At 35.7% G+C, this 27276-nt stretch overlaps 1 pseudogene; it reads left to right on the forward strand.

The window, feature by feature from the left end:
- The first annotated feature begins 2525 nt into the window (after positions 1–2525).
- Positions 2526–3887, forward strand: LOC149576620 (LOB domain-containing protein 4 pseudogene; annotated as a pseudogene).
- The last annotated feature ends 23389 nt before the right edge of the window (positions 3888–27276 follow it).

Raw genomic sequence — 27276 nt, forward strand, 5'->3', positions numbered from 1 at the left:
GATTGACTCATATTTGATGAGCAATGGCTTTAGTAAAAGCAATGGTGAGCCTACTCTCTACATCAAGGCAACAAATGAAAATGTGTTGATTCTTGTCTTGTATGTAGATGATTTAATTTTACTGGAAATGACAAGGCTCTAATTGGTGAGTTCTAAGAGGCCATGAAAATTGAATTTGAAATGATAGACCTAGGTATCTTGAAATACTTTCTAGGCATAGATGTAAAACAAATGCATGATGGCATCTTCATCTCTCAAGAAAAATATGCAAGGTAGATCTTGGAGAGATTTAAAATGCAGAATAGTAAGGTAGCCCCAATGCCAACAACAGTAGGTCTAAAGTTGAGCAAAGAAGACTCTAGCAAGAGAGTGGATCCAACACTATACAAGAGTATGTTAGAAGTTTAATGTATTTGATTGCAACTTGGTTAGACTGATGCATGCAGTAAGTTTGATTTTCAGATTTATGGAAACACCAAAGGATTTTCATTGGCAAGCGGGAAAGAGGATCCTAAGATATGTGAAAGGTACCAAAGGATTTGGAATTTTGTATACTGCATCAAATGAATTCAAGTTGGTTGGTTACACTGATAGTGATTGGGCTAGAAGTATAGATGATAAGAAGAGCACTTCTAGATACATGTTTCATATGGGATTGGGTGGAATTTCATGGGCATCCAAGAAGTAACCTATTGTTGTTTAATCTACAATAGAGGCTGAATATATAGCAGCAAATGCAGTAGCATGTCAAATAATTTAGTTAAGGAGGATCTTGACAAAGTTGAATGAAAGGCAAGAGGATGGAACCACAATTTATTGTGACAATATCTCATTAATTGCATTGTCCAAAAATCTAGTCTTCCATGGGAGAAGCAAACATATTGAGATCAGATCTCACTTCATCAGAGAGTTGGTGGAGAATGGGGATATTAAGATAGAATTTTGCAAGTCTGAGTAGCAGCTAGCAGACATTTTTACTAAGCCATTAGGCATTTGAACTTTTGTACACCTAAGAGAGAGTCTTGGTGTAGTTGATTTGGATCAGCAGTTATCCTTGTTTGTTTGACTCAAAACAAAGGGGGAGTGTTGGAATATTAAATGCAATGGTCGTTTGTCCATGGAGCCAAACACCCACCTACCACTTGACGGACTCTAGAACAGATAGAAACAATAACTATAGTGGGTGAATTTTTTGAAATCAAGAAAGAGGGGGGAAAATATGACAAAAAGAATGTTTTAGATTCATTCAAGTGGATTCACTAGATCAGAAGTTTAGCAGAGAGTTGTAGAGCAGAGAAAGAAGAAAAAAGTTGATTAGCAGATCAGTCGTTGCAAAGACAGAAGGAAGTTTGTCTCATGTTTCTAGTTTCTTGAGTTTCCTCTGTTCATTCTATAAGTTCATTATTGTTGGGTTTGTCCTGTTGAAGCAGTGATTGCTTCGAGCACCATTGTATGCAGCCATTAGAGCTGCAAGTTTAAAGTTCATTGAAGTTTGAAGTTTTACCAATTTAGGTTTATTTTAGGATTTTTTGGTTGAAGCTGAATGCTCCCAGATTTTGTAATATTTATAATCAAAGTTGAATAGAAAGCAAGCAAGCATACTTGAATCCATTGTTCTTCTTCTATTCATTGCATTTGAGAAGTTTGTTTAAAAGCTTCAAGCTTTGGCTCTCTGATTTTAATGGTCGAAATATTCACGTTGAAATTTTACTAAGTTATAATTTTTTCAGTTTGAGCTGAGCTCACTCAGCATCCATTGTTGCCGAGCATTGCCCTTCATGTGCTGAGTTTACTCGGCTTCTTTTTGTGCCGAGCTAACTTGACACCTACTGCCTGTCACTCAGCACCTTCAAGTCCTGAGGAAACTACCACTCGGCTCCTTAAGGTGTCGAGCAAACTGGCACTCGGCAATAGTTAGTGCTGAGTGAAGTTTTTTAAAGTTGTGATTTATTTCTCACAAGAACCACATACATCATCAACAAGGTCGGTGGATAGAGTACAGCAGCATCTTTTTCTTTTTCTTCTTCTCCCTCCACCCTGAAAGGTTGGATGGCCAGGTGAAGGCTGGGAATGACCACTTCAAGGCTCGACTGAAAATTTTAAATGATGATTCTTATGAAATTTGGAAATTAATGTTTGCCAAGAATGCTGGATACGCAACGTCCATAAATGATGACTATTTTAATCTTCTGACCAGCCTGCCACACAGATTGACGTTACCAGTTATTATCATCATTCCCTCTTACTGGTCGTTTATGCTATAAAGATTCTCCACCACCATTTAAAAAAAACTTCGAACAGTTTTGTCAGAATATATACTAACTATAGTAGAGAGCACCACCACGTACCCATTCTCACCTGACTATATCTCTCCTTCTCTTGCCTCCAGAGAAAAATGTTTGAGTTTTTGTTTGCAGGCTGTTCAAAAGTATTGTCCTAACATATTTATGTATATACTACTGGGTAGAAACTTGTGCAAATTTCATAGGGTTTTCAATTCTTTTAAGCAGGAGAGAAACAATACAATGAGTGAGAAGGGTGGAATGAGAAAAGCATGCGCAGCGTGTAAATACCAGAGAAGAAAATGCTCTCCTGAGTGCCCATTGGTGCCCTATTTCCCCTCTAATAAACCCAAACAGTTCAAAAATGTGCGCAAGCTCTTTGGAGTGAGCAACATTTTGCGTATACTCAAACAAGTGAATGATAACCAGAAGGGCGAGGCCATGAAGTCTATGATTTACCAGGCAAATGCCCGGGACAAGGATCCTGTCTATGGGTGCTTTGGTACTATTGTTCTGCTTCAACAAGAGATTGAAAGGCTGAAAGAAGAAGTGGGATCTGTGAAGAGGCAGATAATGATTGCCCAACAATCATGTCACAGCAGTTGCATGCAACAAACTCAGCCTGCTGAAGATTTTGACTCTCTGGTCTCTGCGTTGCCTGTCTCCACAGAAGCTCTGGTCTACCCTAATTATGTTCAAGGTTATCGTTATCAGGGACAGCACATTTTTGGCCAAACTGAGAATAATGTTAATATAGGCAACAAGTTTGTTGAATATGAACAAATGCAACAGCCATATTGCGAGCCCAAGGAAGCACATGAATCCAGGTATGTCATTTTTTTTGCACTCCAAGTTTGGGTAATTTTTTAAAATTAATTTTAGGGTTATTATGTAGAACTAGTTAGGGTTTTTTTGTGTGTTTTTTAATTAATATTAACATATTGGATCATACTTTCTAATGGGAAAGGCAGGGTCCCTTTTTAATAGATTAAGATGAAAGAGTGTGATTTGAAATTTTGATACTGAAAAAACATATTCAATAAAACCTAAAAATATATTTATTATTAAAAATGGATTATAGATATTTGATAATGTTCAACATTAATATTTTATTTATAAAGAAGAGACCATTATTAAAAAAAATTGTTATTGAAAAATTGTTATTGAATGTGAATTCAAAACTATTAGATATTTAGAATTGAAGTAGAATGGTTTAATAAATAAAAGAATATATTCCTAAAATTCACTTTAATTATAAGCATTGACATTTAATTACTTTATTCATACATCTTTTGATTAGTGATGGTCCAAGAGAAACTAGAACTCGGACTTGTTTTGAATTAATGTGATGTTATTGGAGGCTCCCCTTCTCCTCTAAGGGCTCTTTAGTATCAATCTTTACTTATATCTTATTTTGTACTTTAAATTTTTTTACAAACATTACGTTGTGGCTCGTTTTATAATTGTTATATGTTGTTTTTTTTCGGGATGTTTGTAAATTGGGGTTGTTGCTCTTTAACGTTGAATTTTAATTGTTGGATCAATTTTAGCATTTTAATCTGTTGTTTATCATGCAGCGGCGAGACTTGTTTGACAGAAATATAATGCTTGGATCGTGTAGACCGCCATGAACACAGGAGTGAAGCAGCTTTATTTTCACTTACAAACCACCACTAGCGAAAACATCACATCAGATGATCTACTTAATGATGTTTATATAAACTAGTGAAGAATGCAATTAATATTTACTTGGAGGGGGTGAATCATGGGAAATTTTGGGGAGTGCTAAATATGCTGACAAAACTTGAAAAGCAAATTAATTACATTCACAAGTTTTCGATATATTGGATTAAGTTTGATATTATTATTATATATTTATAAGTTTTGTGATGAATATTTTTTATTTTCTTAGCTTTAGGATAATGGGATTGTATCATTAATTATACACATAAAAAGTAATTTACTACTTTTTTTATTGAGTAGTAATTTTTTTTTAAAATAGTAATTTGAAAAACAGATATTTATAAATACAATTATAATGATCATTTATTAAACTTAAATAAAATGTAATAATTAAATAATTTGATTATTTATTTATAATTAATTTGAAAAATTTTATGGGATAAAATAAGTAAATAACTCTTTCATAAAGGAAGTAACAAATGATATTCTAAATAGGAGAGGGGTGACACCTTATTTGGAGAGGTTTGATTTCTTCAATGTAAAAAGTACATTGGAAGAATACTATTATCATTATGTTGGGATAGAAGTGGGACATTACTAAAGGCCTTATTGCTTAGGTGATAGGCTTTCAATTTATAGCTAGAAGATTTTTAGAATTTGAAAGGATTTGATTCTCTGATGGACAAATCCTAAGAAAAATCAAGGGGAGAAACTCGTATCTCTTATCTTCATTTCAACTAGTATTAAAGGTCATTGTAAAAACCCTAGAAACCTAGTCTTGCACAAGGGGTTGATTTTTACAATTTGTTAACATTGTAAAACCATTTCTTTTCTTTCCAAAGGAAATATTAGGCATTCAACTATTTCATTAATGAACAATGAGGAGATTAGCAATGAAGATTTATGATTGAATATAATGAAGGGCAACATTGGAGAACTAATGTAAATTCTAATTTGATGTCATTCCAAAGGTGGGATGAAATATTTAGGGTGTGTAAGAAGAAAAACACATTTCAAAATGGGTTTTCCGATTACTCTATTATCTTCTAATGAAGTCCCTCATGATTCTTCTCACCAGGTTGAGTTAGGGAACCACCAATAGATATAAAATATGATGGTAGATCTTTCTTTTCCTAAGGTTAAGATAAATAGCCTCTTCTCCTCAATTACAAGTATGAATTCTAGGAATATTGTTACATATCATTCATGATAAATAAATAGATATTTTCATGAAATTACCTAGATGAATATCAAATACTATGACATTTAGTGTAGAATGGATGACATGTAGAATGAGGAATTTCCTTCGAGTGAGAAGAAAGCTAGGAATCTAGTTTCTTCATTTATAAAAGGTAGTCAAGGTTGTGGTGACTATGAAAATGATTATGAGGGAAGAATTGTGAGGCTAGAAACCAAGATGAAAAATACTAATAGTAATCTGATTATTTTGGTTTTATTTAACTATAAGATAATAAATAATACTAAAATAATATCTAAAACCAATAGAGATATATAAAAAGATTTATAAAAATCAAACTCAAGTAGTTTTCTTCAATGCAACTAATAAGGTTAATAGATTTCTATTCATGACAAAAAAGTACCTCATGCAAGAGACTATGACAATTTGAAGTAGGTAATTATTTACTTTTCTCAAGATATACAAGAATTGATGAAATTAGCACTTATTTCTTTAGAGCTAGAAGAAAAACCTATTGAGTCTTTAAAGAATCTAAATTATGCCTCTTCTACAGGTTTTTTTCCTTCTAGAGGTATTGTTTTCCATGTAGTAGGAGAATAATGTTTATGAAGTTGATGCAACTACTTCATATATAAATCTTGTAACCAATGTTTGTTATAAACTAGTGAAATTATAAATGTTAAATTAATGGATGTTCTTCATTTAATGTTTTTTTTTATCAAGCATGTAATATTATTTTTAGATTGCATTGATTTATGTAAGTTTAATCTTCATTGACAAACCGAATCAAGGAATGGTAGATGTGGTGAGAGAGGTGACAATAAATTTATAAGTTTTATTGTTTAATTAAAGTAGTTGACTCCTTATATATGTTAAATTTATCACAGATATGCTAGTTTCACAAAATGGTCACAAAATATATTAAAGTTAATCTTAAATATGATGTTTATTTTCCACATAGATTGAGGAGAGATAAAACTTAGTTAAATTTGCATGTGCTTAGACAAACATAACATTTAATTGAAGGGAAATAATAATTAATTTAAATTAAACAAATAAAATAGTTCATGACAATAATATCCTAAAATAAATTGTGTATGGACGATGTGAAGTTCAATACTCATGGAAAACACATTTCAATTGCTTAAACTAAAGGTTTAGTATTTGTGATGTTTTTCTTTTATGAGCCATCACCTCATTATTTTTAGAAAGGTGTACTCAAGCTTTGCACTACTTAAATATACTCACTTTTTCATTGACCTACCTATTTTCATTTTGCTAATTTTGGAAAGAGTTAATGGAAAGAAAATCTAAATATGAGGAGTAAAGTGAAGAATATACAAAGAGATAAACTTTGAACACATTTCTCTAACTAGAAAGTTTCAATAGAAGTTCAAGATGCTCTATAAATAATGGAAGGAAAGTACAGTTTCAAAAATGGTGTAGGTGCACCCTCCTTATAACTTAGGGTCCTTGAGAAATTAACCATCAAAGAAGAAAAATTAATTGGTCTAAAGTGTCATGAAGAAGTTTTCAATAAGTTTGTAATAGTGTACAATAAATAGGGACTAAAATGTCCTTTACTGACATTTAGGGCTAACAAGAAAAACAATGTAATAATGGAAAATAGAGAAAAAATATTTTAATAATAATAAAAATGAGGTTCATAAGCAAAAAACTTATAAAGTTGCTAAAAATATTGTCAAGCAACTTTGCAAAATTTTCAACATTTCTTGCAAGTTGTTAGATTCAAATGTTGGTTGAGATAATTTGGGATGGTTGTAACATGATTATATATGACCCAAGCTTAAAGAGATGGGTGGTTGGAATGAATTTTGGAGATTGTAGCAATTGAAAACATAGATTTACTCTACAAGTTTTGTGCATTTCTCATTACAACTATTTATTCTTAGATTGACATGGTAGATCAATTAAATGGTAAGAAACTAGATCCTATAAGATTTCAAATGTATTTGGTTTGAATTATGTATCTCTTCTTGGATGAATGTGGCATTGAAAATTTTTTTGGGTGGCACAAAACCCTATTTATGTCAGGGTTTGGGAAAGAATTATTGGAAATCTAATTGAAAAGCTCATTGTTGTTAAAGATCAAAGAGGGAGATTGTTGAAAAAGAATGTTTTAAATCATTGTTTTGTCATTGATGTCAAACCTGCTATTTGTAGGGATGATATTTTCTTATAAGATCCAAGTACTATCACTTAGTTGATTGGTGAAGAGGATTTGATCAACAAGATGTAACAAGGGCACCTAAGGGAAAGGTTGAGTTATGATGTTGTAATGAAGTGCAAGGATCAATTAAGACAATGGTTAAAGTAATGTATTGATGACATACTCAAAGATATAGAGGTTGGTCACACTTAGAAACATTGGAGGAAGAAGTTGTAACAAGGTTGACTGCAAAGCTTAAACTAAGATCATAAGTGGGTGCCGAGTAAGTTAGTTGAAGCCGGGAAATTTTATAGTAGAAGCCGAGCAATAGATAATTCTAGTGTGTGCCGAGTGATCTTCATGTGCTGAGTGAAGATCAAGTGTTGAGCATTAGAAACTTTTTCGTTGGTGTCGAGTGATCTTTAGGTGTCGAGCATCAAGAAAAACACAGTTGATGCAAAGTAACATAGTATGTGTTGAGCACCAATATTTCAATAGTGCCGAGTTGCTACATTATTTCAAATGACAAAGATTTCCCAAATCTAAGCCAACATAGTGGTTACATTGAACTTTGTGAACGAGTTGGAAGATGGATGATGAGTTATTGGCACATAATCTTATGTAAGTCATTTTTGGGCGAATTCTAAAGGATTATTCAAGAAGTTTCTAGAGGAAATAAAATATGGGTTAGATGCAATGAATCCTATGTAAGCCATGCAAATTGAAACTAAAGAATTGAAGAATCAAGCAAGAAAAGGTACTCCAAGACTTCTATTTAAGGAGTCATAGACCAAGAAGCAAAGAGCTATTGATATTGTTGCTACTGAAGAGCCAAATCTGCAAAGTAGTTATCTCAAGGAGGAGACACCTAGGAGAATGAAGAGCACAGAGGCTTTTCTTCTATGGGTGGTCATGAAGAGATGATTGCAGTGGTACATTGAGTGTGGAGGCTCAAGGAGACAAAGCTTGAGAGGAAGGCAAGCTGTCAAGAGTTGCAGAGATTGAAAGCTAGGCAAGGGTATGAGCTGAGAAGTGATCTGAGATCTACAAGATAAGTTGCATGTGGTAGTCAAGTCAAGATTTTCTAATACTCTCTAGCAATTGTATTAGATCTAAAAATCCTATGGACTTAGATTGGCCTAACAACCATTTGTAAATCCTTTAATAGGGTGGCATTCCAAGTGAATATTTTAAAGTCCTCTAACTAGGCCCACTTCTAACAAGGTGGTTAAATCCTCCAACAAGGTCACATTTAATAGTGTATTGTAAGCCTTTAATAGGGCAAGCCTTTCACATGGCATCACTTCAGAAGAGTGAAAATTGAGTAACATGTTACTTGTGGTTTTTTCCAAATTGGGTTTCCATGTAAATTGCTGTGTCATGTGTGGATTTCTTATGTGTTATGCTTGCATGTTGATTTACTGTAACTTGCTGATTAGATAAGTTAAAGCTTGGATGAATGGGAGAGTGTTGAGAATGAATGTTTTCAATCATTTTTTTGTCATTGATGTCAAACTTTCTATTTGTAGGGATGATATTTTCTTATAAGATCCAAGTACTATCACTTAGTTGATTGATGAAGAGGATTTGATCAACAAGATGTAACAAGAGCACCTAAGGGAAAGGTTGAGTTATGATTTTGTAATGAAGTGCAAAGATCAGTTAAGACATTGGTTAAAGTAATGTATTGATGACATACTCAAAGATATAGAGGTTGGTCACACTTAGAAACATTGGAGGAAGAAGTTGTAACAAGGTTGACTACAAAGCTTAAACTAAGATCATAAGTGGGTACCGAACAAGTTAGTTGAAGCCGAGAAAATTTTTATCAGAAGTTGAGTAACAGACAATTCTAGTGTGTGCCAAGTGATCTTCATGTGTTGAGTGAAGATCAGGTACCGAGCATCAAAAAAAATTTAGTTGGTGCTAAGTGATCTTCAGGTGCCGAGCATCAAGAAAAACACAGTTGATGCCAAGTAATAGAGTATGTGTTGGGCAACAGTATTTCACTAGTGTCGAGCTGCTACATTATTTCAAATGACGAAGATTCACCAAGTTTAAGCTGACATAGTAGTTTTATTTGTTCTCGATGTTGTGATGGGCTTATGTTTTTGTAGGAGTTGAGAATCCAACTCTGATAATGCGCTAAGATCACGTGTAGTGCAAATAACTTGTTGAAGAGAAACCTAGGGAGCAAAGAGCTTGAAGCAAAAAACCACACAAGAGTGTTTCACAATAGGAAATTAGAATTGCTATGTGAAAAATGGAATGAATTTACAATGAGTGAGAGACCGCTTATAAAGGCCTCATGGAAGCTTGTAGAACAAGTTGGAAGGAGGTAGAAGATAAGGATGACAACTCAACACATATCCACAAAAAAGGTGGAACATTCTAGAAGGGAACAAACTCCCGTGTTGTCAACAACTAACCTCAACATGCATTAAATACAAAGTATTAAATAAATGCATGACCCTAAGTAAGCTTTAGTAAATAGAATAAATAATTAACAATTAATTAATTATTTACTCTAACACCTCCCCTTAAGTGCAACTTAGGGGAATGCCTCAAGCTCACAAAATAAAGCAAAAAATGAAAAATGGGTCCTAACAACTAGGCCATTTTAGGTACCCAAGTATAATGCAACTAAATGCAACCTCTATAAAACAGAGAAAGAGGGAAACCCTTATGGGAAAAACCCTCCTCCAAAAAGAGGTAAAAAAAACATGCTAAAGAAAAACGTGAAGTGAAGGAAGGAAGGCCTCAACCAATCCCCCCAAGGACAACTTTCGTAACCCCAAGCATTGACTGTAGCTAAAGAAAGCATGGTGATGCAAAAGGCTTAGTGAAGATGTTAGCAACCTAACTGGTGGTAGGAATGTACTCCAATGCAATAACACCATCTTGGATCAACTGATGGATGAAATGCATATGCAACTCAATATGCTTGGTACACTGATGTTCCACCGAGTTGCGAGAAATATGGATGGCACTCTGATTATCGCACCACAAAAGAGTAGGGCGATCAGGAGGAAATCCAAACTCAGTCATCAACTGACGAAACCATAAAGCCTCCTGAGTAGCAAGAACTGCGGCCCTGTACTCAGCCTCTATAGATGAAAGTGCTTGAGCCTGCTACTTCTTGCATGACCATGTGATGGGGCTGGAGGCAAGGCAAAACACAAAGCCAGAAGTAGACTTCCGATCATCAACATCACTAGCCCAATCTGAGTCAGTGTAGCCAACAATGTGTGGAGTCCCTGTAGTGTAGTGAATGCCATACATAAGGGTGCCCTAAATGTAGTGTAGAATACACCTGGAAGCTTGCCAATGACTCTCATGGGGGTCCTGAGAAAATTGAGAGACTAGGCCAATTGTAAAAGATAGATCAGGGCGGGTGTGTGTCAGGTACAAGAGGCTGCCAACCAACTGCCGATACAAAGTAGCATCCATTGTAGGTGAAGAGAAGGAGGTAGACAAAGTGACACCCAACTGAAATGGTGTAGGAGCATCCTTACAATCAAGCATGTGAAAGCAATGAAGCATGTCAAGAGCATACTTCCGCTGATACACAAAAATGCCAGTAGGAGACTGATGAATTTGAAGACCAAGAAAGTAGTGCAGCAAACCAAGATCAGTCATCTCAAACTAGTCCATCAATGCACGCTTAACATCCTAGAGCATGGATGAAAAACTACCTATAAGGATAAGATCATCAACATACAAAACAAGAATCAGAATCTAATCACCAAGATGTTGAATGTACACTATGGGATCATAATGGTAGGATGTGAAGCCTATAGACAGTAGAAATGAGTCCATCTTCTCATACCAATCCCTAGGGTCTTGTTTGAGACCATACAATGACTATCAAAGCCTACAAACCAAGGTGGGATCCTACACAAAACCTAGAGGCTACTCCATATAAATCTCCTCTGTAATAGCATCATGCAGGAAGACACTCTTTACATCCATCTGATAAACTGACCATCCCTGTGAAGCTGCGAGGGATAAGACAAGGTGAATAGAATTCATCTTGGTGACAGGGGCAAATGTCTCAGAGTAATCAACACCCTCGACTTGCAAAAAACCCTTTGCAACAAGATGAGCCTTATACTTATTAATGGATCCATCAATAGCATACTTAGTGTGATAAATCCACTTATAATGCACTAGCTTTCTCCCCTTGGTAAGGGAACAAAGATCCCATGTGTGGTTCTTCATCAAAGAAGAATATTCCTCCTCCATTGCACTGTCCCATTCTGAATGTCCTGTTGCCTCTACAAAAGTCTGACGATCAGTACTAATAGCATGACTGAGTAGACTAGAGCTTGTAGTGTGAGAATGTGTGTGACGAGATGTGGATGGGTGACCAGCTAGAGATCCTGCAGCATCAACAGTAGCTCGAGCCCATTTCGGCATCTGGGGAGGATCCTGTGGTGGAGGGATATCAGGATAACCATGATCATCATCCTCATCATCTGTGAAACAAGGTGGAGATGAAGAGGGAGTAGTGGGAGTTGGAGGAGGCACTGGAGGTGAGGAATGAACTGCAGGAAGGCTCTCATCAAACTAGACATCTCATCGAAACAGGACCTCTATGGAATTAGGATCAAATAACCTGTAAGCCTTAACATCCTCACAGTAGCCAACAAAAATCAAGGTTTGGCTCTTTGATTCCATTGCTTTCCTTTGAGCAGTAGGTACAAAGGCAAATGATGTACTCCTAAAAACTCTAAATGATGACACATTAGGCTTGACACGGGACCAAGCCTCCTCAGGAGTCATATGTCGAAGTGCCTTGTGACGCATCTAATTTTGAATGTAGTTGGCACAATTGATTGCCTCTACCCAAAAACATGAATCCATGGACCTAGGCTAAATCATACAATTTTCCATCTCTTGAAGGGTTCTGTTCTTCCTCTCGGCCACACCATTCTACTGAGGAGTGTAGGGCACTGAAAGCTAATTCTGAAGACCATGCTCAGAACAAAAATCTCTAAAAGTCTGGTTCACATAGTCCCCCCCATTATCCATACATATGCACTGAATAGAAAGTCCAAACTGCTTCTCTACAAATGCCTTAAAAATTTGAAATGAGTTGAAGGCATCAGACTTGTACTTAAGAAAGTACACCCATGTGCGTTTGGAGAAGTCATCAATGAATGTAAGAATGTATCTAGCACCTAAAAAAGGAGTAGGAAATGACATAAGGTCACTATGAATCAGCTCCAAAGGTGCTAAAGCATGAGTGGCTTGTCCATGTGGAAAGGAATCCCTATGTTGCTTGCCAAGTGCACATCCCTGACAAACACCATCTGGACAGGAAATCTAGGGAAGCCCAAGAACAAGTGCCTGTGTGATCATCTACTATAGATATCTATAATTGACATGTCCAAAATGTTCATGCCAAAGTCTACTTACTGAATCTGCATGTGAAACTAAACATGAACCTATGTCATCAAAAGACTCAAATCCATCAAATCTGTAGAGGCGTGATGCAGAGTCAACACTTCTAGTGGCGACAATCATCTCTGAATCATGCAAGTCCCAAATAACCACATCATGTGGTGAGAACTTGACAGTCTTCCTAGAGCCAGAGTGGCAAATCTGATAGATAGACAGAAGGTTCATCGAAATATTAGGAACACAAAGTACATCATGTAGAGAACCCCTGGCCAAAGTGACAGTGCCAAAACCCAAAACTGAAAGTTGTGAAGAGTTCCCAACTGCAATTTGTGTGGTGGCGCAAGGAGCAAGTGAAGTAAGCATCTTAGGAGTGTTTGTTAACTGGTGAGAAGCCCCAAAATCAAGAATCCATAACGGCACTAAAGGCGTAGCTTGTGCAAAAAGAGCATGACCTTTCCCTACAGATGGAGATGAAGATTGAGGAGCAAAAATGTTATGCTCCTTCATGGCTTCCTCTAAAGCCTCTAATCGTTTCCAACACCTGGAAATCGAATTTCCATCTTTCCCATAAAAGCTGCAGGTCTCACTAGATTTCTTCTTGGTCTTGGAGGTAGACTCACCTAACTTTGAAGAATATTTACCATTGGGAGGGTTTGCTGGAGGATTAGCTGGAGGATTAGATTTGGATGTGTCTTTCTTCAATTTTCCTTTCTTCTTGGATTTCCCCTTAGAATTTTGAGCAACCAAGGCTTGGCTAGAAGAGCCAGAGCCATCCACCTGTTGGATCTTTGCATGTTCCCTAGTCAACCTATCACAGAATGTCTCAAATGTAGGCATCCTATGTCAGTCTCCAAGGGCATCCATGGTGGAGTAGAAAGTAGAAGAAAAGACCTGATACTGCCCCTTCAGTTTGAGAGTATAAAAAATATGCACTCATTATCTGTTTTGTTCTTCCCACATCCCTATAAAACTGCACGTAGGGATTTTAACTTCATCAGAAAGTCTTCAATGGTGGGAAAATTGCTTGGTGACAAAGAAGTCAATTCTACATCCAACTGAAGTGCTTGGAACTCATTCACCTATCCAAACAAAGTCTAAAATCTCTGCCAATAAGCTCATGGAGTAGTCAAACCATCCAGGTGAAACAACAGACTGTTTGAAATGTTGAGTGCAATCAACCCCATGGCTTCATCCATCTTGTTCCTGTGCTATAAAACCTCATAAGGTTGTGTGAGATTAGGCTAATTCTCATCCAGACAAGACCATAGACCTCTTGACATTATAAGCCTAGTCATTTGTGCTTTCCAAGTGTGGTAGTTGTGTGGTGTGAGACAGGATATAGATGGATCTGCCATTGAGAGAAAGAAGAAGATGGAAGTAGAAGGGTCTTAATTGAAGTAAATTATAAAAAAGAAAGACACCCCCCCACAAACATATAATAATATCTTCCAAATACCACAAAAACAACTAAGGAAAGAAAAAAACTAGAAAAGAACCTAGATTTGTTGATGCAGAATAGGAGGAAACAAAAGCCTCTACTTTGATGCCAAAAATGGAAGCTCAAAAAAATTCAAAATCTAACAAAACTAGCACTAATGTCTCCATCTCTGAGTCAGCTTTCCGACACTTCTTTTGGATCGAAAAAAGACCTCCGTGTGCTCAAGTTATAGCCAAAAAATTGAGTACTACTCCAAAAAGGCACCTTGCTAAAAAATTAGACACTGGCTTAAATTTGACAGCTGTATGCCTGTCATGAGACCGTCATCAAAAAATAAATTGGTCACTGAAAATGTGATATCAATTTGCTGAAAAGTGATGTCAGCACGTCAGATTATGATGTCAACAGGGTGTCCACATGTCAGATGAGGAAATTATCACGTGGGCTGATGATGGGGCACTAACTATGCAGAGTGGAGTACATGTGTTGCAATTCGGCAGTAGCCACACATCACTGACTATGCAGTGGAGAAACGAGAGGCACACCGATTAAATATGCTAGCTGAGCGAAGGATGAAGGTGTCGCCGCCTGAGACAGGGGAGATGTCGTCGGAGTTGGCCAAGCTGGCGGAGGCAGGGCACAGGCTGTGTGTGGGAGGCCCCACTGTCATGTCCCCTTTTCAAATAATTAAAAAATAACAATCTTTGCTAAGGCAGGCAGGCCCAAGAAAGTGAAGTTTCAAAAAAAGGGGGTTAATCTTTGGAAACTATTGGACTAATAAATGAAAATTATTATTAAAATATGTTTCATTAACCTCTCTTGGATGTGAGTTACAGTTATGCCCTCTTTTAAGGGGTTTGGAGGCATTTTGGGCTCATTCCAGAACTTGATTTTGCTGATTTCTTTGTTATTCTTCAGAGGCTGCCAAACTTGTGGAGAAGGAGACCCAAGAACGGGAGTTTGCAAGTTTCCAGGGAGACCCAAGAATGGGAGTTTGCAGGTTTCCAGGAAGGCTAAGGATGGGATTTTGAAGCCATTCCATGTGCATGCTCATACAGAGTTTTCCTTTGTGCTGAACAGTGTAGATTTGTGGGTTTTTGGGTGTGTTTTTTGCATGAGTTTGGTGTTTTCAGTTGAGCATTTCATATCAGTTTTGGTCGCTACTTTATTTCAGACTTTAAGATGTTAAAATAGAGCTAAATATATGTATTGGGATGTGATTAAACTTCTGAAATAGTTTATTAGTGTTGTGTGGTGTCTCCGAGCATTTTTGTGTTAATTTCGGGAGCCCGATGAGCATAGTTTTTGTCCTACATTTGAGAATTGTTGTGTAAAGGTTATACAGATCTGTAAATGTCATTTTGTAGGCTTTTATGCTACTGAAATTTATGTAAAAATGTTCACTTTTAGATTTATTAATAATTGGTGAAGCTGTGAAGCTTTTGGCACAATTTCTGGCATACCCGATTTGGGGTTTCTTGAGAAATTTGGAGGATCTTTGTGATATTAGTTGTTTGATCTTAAAGATCTGATTAAAGGTTGGAAATATCATGTAAAATCAGAAAAGGGACATTTCAGTGGTATCAGAGCCATGATCTTGCCAGCCTGAGGGTTTGTAGAAGTTTGCAGGTCAGTTTTGACAACTACCCAGATCTTGCATTTCAGTTTTGAGAACTACCCAAATCTTGCATGTCATAATTTATGATTGCATGTTGCTTATAATCAGATGAATGTCAAAATTTAAGGTTTCATGCTACTTCTAATCATTTTCATGTTAGTTCTTGGTGAATTTGGTGGTTGTAGAAGTTTGCATTTCAGTTTTGACAAGTACCCAGATCTTGCATGTCAGTTTTGACAACTACCCAGATCTTGCATGTCATAATTTGGTGGTTGCATGTTGCTTCTAATCAGTTGCATGTCCAAATCTATGGTTTCATGCTACTTCTAATCATTTTCATGTTAGTTCTTGGTGAATTTGGTGGTTGTAGAAGTTTGCATGTCAGTTTTGACAACTACCCAGATCTTGCATGTAATAATTTGGTGGTTGCATGTTGCTTATAATCAGTTGCATGTCCAAATCTATGGTTGCATGCTACTTCTAATCATTTGCATGTTAGTTCTTGGTGTTTGAAGAAGTTATATCCTATTGGGGTTACACTCTACTTTATCCATAATGGATAGGTATAGTACAGAGTCTCAGAGGGAACGATCTTGGACAATTGATAGCCAGAGTCAAAATAGTAGAAAGGATGGTTATTTAGACATTCAAGATAAACTTATGAAAATAAGCCATGACATGTCTAAACAGTTGGTTGAGCACCACCGTATAATGAATGACATGTTATTTGACCCAGCTAAGGTGGATAAATTGACTGGATTTCTATTTGACAGATTTTCTCACAAGACAGATGACACAATTCCCAAGAACTTGCATGAGGAGTTTGAGAAACTAGCTGATAGCCAGGTAGAGGTCTCAGATTCTAATTTACCACAGGAGGTGGTGGGAAAGGATATTACAAAGATTGATAGTAACAGTCAACTTGATACTCAAATTGAGACAATTGTTTACAGGTCGTCAAAGGGTGATGCCATAGGTATTCAGGATGGTATAGTTACAACAGGCAGTGACTATAGTGTAGTGGGTTCAGATGATGATTATGAGGATGTTGTTGTGCAGGATGGTGAGATACCTGGTAGAGATGAGCAGACATTGAGCATTTATGACTTTGCTGAGAAAGAGTACCAGGCACAGTTAGATGCTTCATCACATGAGGTTGAGGTAGGTAGTACTTCACATGATTTATCCCGCCAGCTGAAGGTGAGTGAAGATAGTATTTTGACTTCATTACCTCATCATGATAGGTATGTGGAGTTAGTTGGTATTGGTCATATTACTCAAGTGAGGATTTTGCTTGAGTTACCAGCTGATTCTAGTTTACACATATGGACTCAAGATTGTTATATTGGCATTTGGGATTCAGTTGACAGGAGATCTTTAACACTTTTTGGTAGCAGTGTTTGTTTGGGTGCTATCATGGATTTGATTAGCAGATTGCATGGTGTTGTCTTTTCTTGTGCTAGCAGCTTGTTTGATGTTGGTATTAGTTTTTATACACCGGTGTTGGGATTTGTTCATATAAACAGTCGATCATACTTGCTGGAATGTGTTGATGATCTTTCATATTTGGCAGTGTGTACAGATGAGTCCCAAGATCATATTGGCATTGATGACATCCAGGAGGATGCAGTGGGCAATTTTGAAGACTTAGTTTCTTTGGGTACAGAGGAGTTGGATAGAAGTGCTATAGTTTTTGATACTCTGTATGTTGATATGAGCTTTAAAGTTGATTCACAGGACATTGATGGTAATACTCTAGAGACCAGTAACTTTGAGGATACTCCTTTAGATAGTGCATCAGAGGAGGTTTGTAGGAGAAAATCAAGCCAGTGTCATCATGTGTCTAATCAGTTGAGAGTTAGTGACCGAGACATTACTATCACTTTCCAGCATTTCGATGCTACTCGTTAGTTGTTAGAAGTTTATGGATGGGGTTCTCCTACTAGTGATGAGAAGGAAGGCAGTTATCTTTCCTTGACAGAGATCCACTCTTTATGGGAGGCTATTCGGATTTTGAGACAAAATTATATGCAATTGATAGCCGACAGAGATTATCTTATGGAGTGGGGTAGTACAGCATATGATGCATTTTTGGCCAAGGAAGATGAGGTGAGTGAGCTTACTGAGCAACTTGAGGTGACTTCTAAGATTCTTGAGAGTACACAGTTGGCTTTCAAGGAGTCACAGTTTCATTTGGCTAAGGTGACCATGGAGTTAGAGCGACTACAGTTGAGTTGGCTCTTGTAGTAGATTTTTGTATGCCTGACATGGTGGTGGCCTCTAGTATTGATGGCACGAAGACTAGAGATGTATCAAAGATCATGTGTGATGTTGGTGAGTCAGCAGTTAGCATTGTTCCTGCTAGTAATACTACTCCCTTGGTGATATCTTCGGAGGTAGTAGTCAGTTCTAACATGGTTAATGATCAATTGCAGTTAGTTTCATCTAGATTACAGTCTGAGCCACTTACTGAGATTGGCGAATTCTATTGGCATTACACTGTGAGGTACACTCATCGATTTACCTTTGATGACCATGTTGATGAGATGATGATACAGAGATGTACTTTGGTTCCTAGTGCTTATCATTAGTTATGGGACAGTTTGATGCCTCAAGATGAGAGTTGTGATGGGCATGACATGGTGATAGGTTTTGCAGTTGACAGCTTGATAATATGTGACTTAGAGCAGGAGTTTGGGAGTGATGCTTCAGTGGGTGTTGTTATTGATTCTACTCCTTTGGCTATGACATCTCCTGACTTAGCTAGTGATCAGTCACAGTGGGTTGTATCACTTGTTCATGGTGAGCTATTGACTGAGGTTGGTTTTTTTAATCAACATTATATTGCAGGGTATGTACATCAGTTAGCATTTGATCCTTGTTTTGAGGAGTTGATGGCAGGCAAATTTGGTTTGGATTCCATTTCTTACTCTTTATCTTGTAATGTCTTTTCACCATCAGCAGTGCATGGGAGTTATGGTTATGAGATAGTGGCCGGTGATTTGCAAAGTTGTGTTGACTGCAGGAGTTGTATAGTGTGTGGATTCTCCATACTTGGTATAGTTTCATTCGAGAGCATTCACCATAGTTGTAGAGTTGGATTGTACATTCCGTATAGGCCAGTGGGATGCATTGATGGTATTTACCATGTTGGTAGTTTGATTTGTCCACTTTACTTGGGTTCTAATGTTCCAAGAGTTTGTGTCTCATGGGTCTTTGACTGTGGTAGTGGTGATTTTGGAGTTTGGTTGAGCTATAATTGTCATTTTGATTATGGATTCCTCTTGGTCATATTGCAGGAGCCTGTGTTAATTGGTAGTAGTATAGTTCATGACTACATTTGGGATCCAGGTGGATTGATTGGTTTATTGTTCAGCCATTGCTTGAGGACAAGAAATGTTTGGGAGGGGAGGACTTGTCATGTCCCCTTTTGAAATAATTAAAAAATAATAATCTTTGCTAAGGCAGGCAGGCCCAAGAAAGTGAAGTTTCGAAAAAAGGGGGTTAATTTTTGGAAACTGTTGGACTAATAAATGAAAATTATTATTAAAATATGTTTCATTAACCTCTCTTGGACGTGAGTTATAGTTATTCCCTCTTTTAAGGGGTTTGGAGGCATTTTGGGCTCATTCCAGAACTTGATTTTGCTGATTTCTTTGTTATTCTTCAGAGGCTGCCAAACCTGTGGAGAAGGAGACCCAAGAACGAGAGTTTGCAGGTTTCCAGGGAGACCCAAGAACGGGAGTTTGCAGGTTTCCAGGAAGGCTAAGGATGGGAGTTTGAAGCAATTCCATGTGCATGCTCATACAGAGTTTGCCTTTGTGCTGAACAGTGTAGATTTGTGGGTTTTTGGGTGTGTTTTTTGCATGAGTTTGGTGTTTTCAGTTGAGCATTTCATATCAGTTTTGGTTGCTGCTGTATTTTAGACTTTAAGTTGTTAAAATAGAGCTGAATATATGTATTGGGATGTGATTAAACTTCTGAGATAGTGTATTAGTGTTGTGTGGTGTCTCCGAGCATTTTTGTGTTAATTTCGGGAGCCCGATGAGCATAGTTTTTGTCCTACATTTGAGAATTGTTGTGTAAAGGTCATACGGATCTGGAAATGTCATTTTGTAGGCTGTTATGCTGCTGAAATTTCTGTAAAAATGTCCACTTTCAGATTTATTAATAATTGGTGAAGCTGTGAAGCTTTTGGCACAATTTCTGGCATACCCGATTTGGGGTTTCTTGAGAAATTTGGAGGATCTTTGTGATATTAGTTGTTTGATCTTAAAGATCTGATTAAAGGTTGGAAATATCATGTAAAATTAGAAAAGGGACATTTCACCCGCGATGGCCCGTGTGCTAAGCGTCGGTGGCACGATGGTGGCAGGCCCTGTTTTATATTTTTTTTTAATTTTTCAATCTCAAAATCGTCCGTACATCCGTACAGAACCTCCTCCTAGCAAAAAAATTTTTCCTTCCAGAGCTCTGTCTTCAAATTTGACAAGTTTTATATGAATCCTAATTGCAAATGGCATTCTGGATGCAATGGTGATGTCCGTTTGGCCCCAATGTGCTCTAAAAAATTTCTATACCCATGATTTGAAGAAAAATTGCACAAACAAACTAGGGTTTGTGACTTCAAATCATGATTTCGAAAATCCTTCGAACAAGAAGTAGCAGGGAGGCTCTGATACCATGTAGGAGTTGAGAATCTAACTCCGATAATGCACCAAGATCACCTACAGTGCAAATAACTTGTTGAAGAGAAACCTAGGGAGCAAAGAGCTTGAAGCAAAAAACCACACAAGAGTGTTTCACAATAGGAAATTAGAATTGCTATGTGAAAAATGGAATGAATTTACAATGAGTGAGAGACCGCTTATAAAGGCCTCATGGAAGCTTGTAGAACAAGCTGGAAGGAGGTAGAAGATAAGGATGACAACTCAGCACATATCCACAAAAAAGGTGGAACATGCTAGAAGGGAACAAACTCCCGTGTTGTCAACAACTAACCTCAACATGCATTAAATACAAAGTATTAAATAAATGCATGACCCTAAATAAGCTTAAGTAAATAGAATAAATAATTAACAATTAATTAATTATTTACTCTAATAGTTTTAAGCTGGAAGTTACATTTATGAGATATTCTTTGTGGAACAATTATGTTTACTTGGGTTGGGAGAACTAGCTTACTATCAAGTTGCCTATTAAGTAACCGAGTTTGATCTTTATGGGTGTTGTGGTATCGAACACAACTGTGGATTTATGTGCTTAGGAGAGGTTGTGTAGTTACATGATTTGGGAGTGGCCTGCATAGGGGTCCGGGACCCAAAGTGGTCAGTGCCAGGGTAACCTAATCCAAGTTATGTAACAAGTGATAATCTAGTAATTAAAATTGTGGGGGGGAAAACACACTAAAAAGATAAGTTAGAGATATTTGACCCAACCATGCCTTGAGTGCTTATATAGACTAAGGATGGAATGGGATGAGTGCCTCATCTTCTTGAGAGAGCTTTCTAGTTTCCATATGTGTGATGTTGAGGGTCTGTGGTTCAGAGTAACTAGTCCAGGATAACTCAACACTTGAGGGTCCGGGGTCTATTAGGAGATCAGTCCAAGGTAACTCAAGCAACCATGTGATGGAACTCCCTAGTATGTAGCCTAAGCCTCTTTTGTGGATTTTGTGTACCTCTGATGGTGTACTTATTGTTGGATGTGTTTATTATGGTTATTTACTTTCATTGACGATGATTGGTGATTCATGGATGATGTACTTTTGACATGTGGTTATTGACTTGAGGAAGATTTCTTTCATTGACTTTATTTTATGATCTTGGCATTGGTTTATACTTGGTTCATGTATGTTGTTTGGTTATGTGGTGTCAATATTGGATTGAGAGTTCTTACTTTTGGATTATTTTATCTTCTTGAGTAGCATGTGTTACCTTTGAGTTAGTTTTGGCTATTAGGGGTACCTTGCCTAGGAATGTTTTATGTTTGTCTTACTATATGAGGATCGTTTATAATCTTCCTTGCACGATGGGAGTGGAAGCTTGACTAGGTAACTATGCGGTCGAGAGGTAGTGTCTTCTTACCATTTGGGTTCCCCTCATATTGCCAGCTATTGGATGTTTGTTGCAGAAGATGTACCTTTATCATTCTTATTTCTTATCTTAGAGACTTCTTTTGAGATGATTTATATATGCTACCATGTATTTTGATTTATTGTATCTATTTTCACATACTCTACGACATGTGTAGTGGATGTTATTTAGTGGATGTACTTTCATTATATTAGATATACTTATGCTTTGCTTATGCGATTATGTATCTGTTATTTCTTTATGATCTTGAGACATTGTACTTGGAACTTATAGTAGTTGATTTAAATTATTAAATGTGACTCAATGTAAAGGAACCCTTGAGGAATTGAAACTGTATCTGTAATTGCAAATGTGTATTTTATGTGTATGTTCTTATTGCTTCCGCATTAATGTTATCTTGATGTTGTTTAAACTTTAAAAAAAAAAATAGTTTGGTAAACATTGTAATATGTTAGGTTTATTTCTCTTGGGTTCCCAATCGGGGCGTTACATCTGGTATCAAAGCATGAGTTTCAACATTGGGAACTCTAGGCATTATGTGCGCCATCACTTGAGCAATTAGTAAACTTGCAACTTATTTAAACGAAAAACTTATATTGATATCAAACTTGAAACCAAACTATTGAACAACAAACTTTGAAATGATACAAATTATGAACATGGAACTAGAAAACTTATAAACTTTTTGGATTATTGCTTTATGTCGGTAAGTTATGACCCTATGGTTATGATGGATTCTTGGATGTCGTTGTTGTGTTTGGGTGTTGTAGGAGAGATGACTTCTGGTTCTAGATCCATTGCTAGGGGTTGTAGCTCAAGACGTGGTAGAATTCATGGGAGAGTTAGTCACTATATTCCTTCCTTGGTCCATTCAGGGGACCCTATTCAAGAAGAGGCTAGAGAGGATGATAGTGTTAAGCAAGATGCTAAGACAGAAGGACCGATTACTACAGACTTGGTCAAGCAGATCCTAGCATGGCTACCTTTGTAGGATAGAGCTCATCATTCAGAGCATGGAGATAGAGATAGGTCCATGAGTCCTAGAGGAAGGAACCTAGAAAGCATAAGGCATTCTAGTCAGTCCATCCAGATGAAGGACCTATTATGGGGCAAGATCAAACCTTTCAACGGAGAAGGTACTGGATACGATGCTGAGAATTGGTTGATTACACTAAATAGATGTTTTACCATGCAAGACTTTGACTCCAACATCAAAGAAAGATATGCCATCATCCACTTAGAACTCTTTGTAGCGAATTGGGGGAATATAGAGGAGAAGAAACTTGGGATAAATATGTAGACTGTCACATGGGAGTTGTTCCTTGAGAATTTCCATCAATGATTTCTATCCGAATAGTGGAAACTATAGAGGGTAGATGAGTTTCATGACTTGAGACAGGGTACCAAGACTGTGGTGGAGTATGAGCATAAGTTCTATGAGCTTATGTCTTATGCAGGAGTTAGTGATAGTTCACCATTGATGGTCCAACATTTAATTAGAGGACTTAATGCTAACATCATTGGGGGCCTTAAGGTTTTCCAGCCTAAAACTCTTAAGGATGCAATATTGAGAGCTACTTTGGTTGAGATGAGTGTGACTTTAGGCCAAGGTGGCCTACTAGGTGTTCAGGCTAGAGGGTCACTTTATTCAGCAGCATCCAGGGATAACTAGTCTCAAGGAGCTGGAAGTTCTAGAAAGTCTCCTAACTTCTCTAAAAGTAATCAAGAGAAGCCAGGAAGGAAGTTCTTCCATGGTAACAGTGGTGGTTCATAGTCAGGGAACTATCGCAACTGGAAGCGTAGTATGCACAATGGGTTGGATCAAGTTCCTCAAGTTTTTAGTCAAGATGCTAGTGTTGGTAGTTTTGATCAATCGCGTGCACTTGGAGCTCAGGGAGGCTTTTGTGGAGATTGCTACTTTTGTGGACAATATGGTCATAGAGTGACCAATTGCCCTGATCATGGACCTTATTTTTGAGTTGATTCATGTCTCTTAGTAATGGGCTTCCAGGAGTAAGCCTAATTCTAGGGGGGGTGGATGTAGTGCCTACCCCTAGATTGCATTTCTGTTGTCATTGTCAAATTCTCTTAGGCCAATTTTATGCATTGATTAGTTTTAGAGATACTGGATTTATAATATTATGATATTATTTCATGTCTTGAATTAATAACATATCTGTTATAATTGCTTAGTTGTTTTCATTTCATGTGTTGTTAATGATGTTTTGGTGATTCCTAATTAGTAAATGTGGTTTCTTTTATAAAAATGTTAACATGATGTCTTTAATGATGATTATGTTGTATTGATAGAGATGCATTATTATATGTATGCATTTGATATTAAACTTGTGACTTTTATGATACTTACCCCATACTTGCATGTGTATGGTGCGCGTGTTTATTTTATCTTTCTGTCTGACGTGTTTGATGTGGTTAAGGGCGGGAGTCATAGTCACCTGCTAGTTGGGATCTACACGATGAACCACTCCCTGCCATTGCCTGTTTAGTTTATATATATATATATATATATATATATATATATATATATATATATATATATATATATATATATATATATATATATATATATATATATATATATATATATATATATATATATATATATATATATATGTACATGCTCATCTTTTATGTAGGATGCAGGTATCAAGCATCGACTTCCCTGAATTGCCAGGATGAGAGTGCCCTATTACAAATACTCAAATGGTGAGAATGGGAAGATAATGATCAAGTCCAATCCTAGCCATAGCCTATAATACTTGTCCTCCTGCAAGGAGGACTCGTAACAGACTGTCTACCCTTTTTAAAACCTCTGAGTATTTTGTGCATATGTTGTTTTATGAGTCTTTGATGAATTTCTATTAATTAAGCCTAATTAAAAGATTAAATTAATGATTTAATTTAATGGAAAATTATTATGACATTTTGAATATTTAATTATATTTAATTAATTGAGAAATTAATTAAATAAAAAGAATTGAATTTGAAGATAAAAGTTTTAAGAATAAATTTAGAACGTGATAATATTTATTTAATTTAATAATAATATATTTAGAGTTCATTTTTAAATAAGTGCTAAATATTATTGTTATTTAAGTTAATAAATATTTATCAAATTAAATGCTCAAAAATAAATTAAGAAGTGAAAAGTTATTAATTTATGAAAAAGATTTATGTTCGCATGTTGCGTGCATGAGATTAAAATATATGAAATTAATTAAAAAGATAAAATATGTGAACTTATAAAGATATTTTAAAGTGCGCATGAAATTTAAAAAGTTAATAAATTAATTAAAGTGAAGTCAAGTGGAAAATTAAATAAAGTAATTTAATAATTCACTTAACGTGCATGCAAGGAATAATAAAATAATATTTTAATTTAAAAGCAAGTTAATTGTGCATTAAAGAATTAATTAAATAAAATAATTATAATTTTAGAGTTGTGGAGATAAAAACCCTAAAAGGTAATTAGATTCTATAAGGTAATTAGATTCTATATTAGAGGGTTTCGGGTCATTATTACACACACAGGTTTCAGGGAACACACTTTTGGAAGGGGAACAAAGGAATTTTTCGTAGCTTGAAGGATTTCACTTGCATAGTAATATTCATCTAGCTGTCAGAGTTTAGCATCAGTACGAGGTAGGGTTTGAAAACCCGTGAATACATTTTCAATTGGAAAATATATGTTTGCTCCGTGATTGATTGGGTGGTTGAAATTATGTCTGTCGTCTTGATTGTTTTCTAGATCTAATTGATTGTAATTAGTATCTCATTATTTTGTAGAAGAAAATTTAAAGAGAAAATGAAATTGGTTCTCTAGATTAAAGAACTTATTGTATTTAATTTGGGTGGGTTTTGAAGTTAAAAGGATATTTAAGAATTTAAAAAAATAAAAATTTGATTGGTTGTTCAAATTTTCTTTATTAGATTAATATTGAAAATTATTATTTAAAAATAAAATAAAATAAAATAGATATTCTATTTAAAAACAAAAAGGAGAATTGGTTTAGTAGCTTGAATTTTATTAAAAATAAAATGTAAAATAATATATATTTTATTACATTTGAAGGGGATCAATTTTAAAATAATAATAATAATCAATTAAGGGGGTGTTAGAAAGAATTTAATAAAAAAAAAATATATATATATATATATATAAAGAATTAATTAAAAAAATATAACAATAAAACAAAACTTACCATTTTAACCCTGACGGTCTTTCCACATGCTGCGACTGTACATACCTACGTATTTAAAATAGTCGCATAGTTTGGCTATTAAAAGCCTACGAAAACCTTATTAAGGTTGACCGCATGGCTATATAAAGCCAATGGCTTTATCATATAAAGTGCTATGTTTATAAAAAATTTTTTATTATAATTTTATTAAATTTTAATTAATTTAAACTTTTAAATTATTACATTTATATTATATTAATTTTAAATTATTAAATGTAATTTATACCAAATTTAAATTGTTAAACTTAAATCATAGTAAAAAAATTGTAAATTATTAAATTTAAACTATATTAAATTTAAATTATCAAGTTTAGATTATATTAAATTTAAATTATTAAGTTTAGATTTTATTGAATTTAAATTATTATTGTTAATAAATTTATTGATAAATTTTATTAACATTTAATAATTTAACAATTTAATTAATGATAGTAATGTGGTTATTACTTTATTTTAATTAAATGGAATCTGAGTATGTTAAATAATGGAAATTATTTAAGAAGATATGAAATGATTTTTATTAAATGACTGGAACCCTTTGTTTTCCACGTGCTTAATTGGGGCTTGTGGTGGTTTTTTCTTTTTTCCCATGACAATTTTATTGAGTTATCTTTAGCGGGCCAACTAGGCGTACACCAGAGGCTTTTGTGATTCTTTTATGATGTTTATTTGTTTTGGATGTTGTAATGGGCTTATGTTTTAACCTGGAAGTTACATTTATGAGATATTCTTTGTGGAACAACTATGTTTACTTGGGTTGGGAGAACTAGCTTACTATCAAGTTGCCTATTAAGGAACCGAGTTTGATCTTTATGGGTGTTGTGGTATGGGAAACAACTTTGGATTTATGTGCTTAGGAGAGGTTGTGTAGATACATGATTTGGGAGTGGCTTGCATAGGGGTTCGGGACCCAAAGTGGTCAGTACCAGGGTAAACTAATGCAAGTTATGTAATAAGTGATAATCTAGTAATTAAAACTTGTGGGGGGGAAAACACACTAAAAAGATAAGTTAGAGATATTTTACCCAACCATGCCTTGAGTGCTTGTATAGAATAAGGATGGAATGGGATGAGTGCCTCATCTTCTTGAGAGGGCTTTCTAGTTTTCATATGTGTGATGTTGA

This window comes from Cupressus sempervirens, chromosome 1, assembly GCF_028749045.1.
Source record: "Cupressus sempervirens isolate cs-2001-9-10 chromosome 1, ASM2874904v1, whole genome shotgun sequence".
Taxonomy (NCBI): Eukaryota; Viridiplantae; Streptophyta; class Pinopsida; order Cupressales; family Cupressaceae; genus Cupressus; species Cupressus sempervirens.